Source organism: Centrocercus urophasianus, unplaced genomic scaffold, assembly GCF_019232065.1.
Source record: "Centrocercus urophasianus isolate 14NV4802_14NV808 unplaced genomic scaffold, USGS_Curo_1.0 seq_37, whole genome shotgun sequence".
In the NCBI taxonomy this organism is placed as follows: domain Eukaryota; kingdom Metazoa; phylum Chordata; class Aves; order Galliformes; family Phasianidae; genus Centrocercus; species Centrocercus urophasianus.
Window position 1 is genome coordinate 366,363 of NW_024884944.1, and position 1,378 is coordinate 367,740.

Below are 1,378 nucleotides of genomic sequence, written 5' to 3' on the forward strand. Positions count from 1 at the left end.
GGCTCAGCCTGATCCTGGCCTTACTGGGCGGACGGGCTGTTTGGGGGACAGGTGAAGACTGCAGGGTCACGGGGTTTGTGGCTTCCATCTTCCTCTGCTTTTTGAGCACTTGACACCCGGTGCATTTTCCTGCCAGTGAGAGCTTTTGGTCTGAAACACATCACCTTTCAAGTCCTCTTTAGCCACATTAAGGTCAATATCAGGGACAGAAAAGTCTGTAAAACCCTCGTGTAACATTTACGTGTGAACAGCTTCTGTGGTAGCAGTAAAACCCTATCAGTCACATCGCTGATGCCTAGAAAAACACAGCTGCTCTCAGAGCGCTGCTGCCGCAGGATTTATCGGGGCTTCGCTGCCCAGCGCATTGCAGGCAGCCCCTGGGATGCAATGGGTCTCCATGTGGGGGTCTTCTGCCTGGGGTGGTCCCTGGGCTCTTCATTTGTGGAGGTGGTGTTGGGTGGCATCAGCTGATGGAGCTCAACAAGAGGGGAAAGGAGCGTGGAGCAGAGCGGGTGGGAGGTGTGGGGGGATCGGGTGGGAGCAGCGTGGGAAGGGAAGGTGAGGAGATGAGACAAGGTAAGGAGAGGAGGAGAGAGATGAGGAGAGAAGAGACAAAGATAAGGAGGAGGTGGTGAGAGGGGATGATGGAAATGGAGATGGAGAAGGAAGGGGGGATGGAGGAGAAGCAGAAAGAGGAGAAAGAAAAGGAGGAGGAAGGGCAGGGAAGAGCTCCGACACCTCGCCCTGCCCCAGGCTCTGCTGCTGGCCCACACCAGGCACAGGGAATTCCCTGCTCTGCAGCAGCCCCTGCTGAGCACTGCCCCCTCCCAGCACGCTGCGTTCCATCATCTCTAGGGGTGAACGATGGGACCTGGGGGGGCGGGGGGGGGGGGCACGGGGGCCCTCCTACAGCCCAACAGGGGTGAGGGCGAAAGCCGAGCGTCTGAAAGCCCCTTTGCACCTGCCCTGTGCTCCTGCTGCAAAAACAGAGCCGGGATGGAAACAAAGCAAAGCCAGCTTTCCTCCTCAAGTGAGCAAAAACTTGGCGTTTTTAGGAAAAAAAAAAGGAAGAGATAAAACTCCTTCTGAAGCCAATGTTTGCCTTGGCAGAGAGTTCTGCTCCGCCGGACCCGCCGTCGCCCGGGGAGCCGCGGCCACGTGCGATGCCCCAACCCCCCGCACCCCCCCGTCGACCATCAGCGCTTTGAAGCGCGGGGCAGGAAATGAAGAGCCGCCTTCAAACGATCGCTTGTCTCCTCCGGGGCTGGGGAAACGGGAAAGGAGGCAATTTCCTCATCTCCCCAGCCAGCTTGGTGGAGGATAAGGCAGCTTTTTGGAAGGGGATGCGCAGCCTGCGAGCATCGCGAGGGAGCGCCGC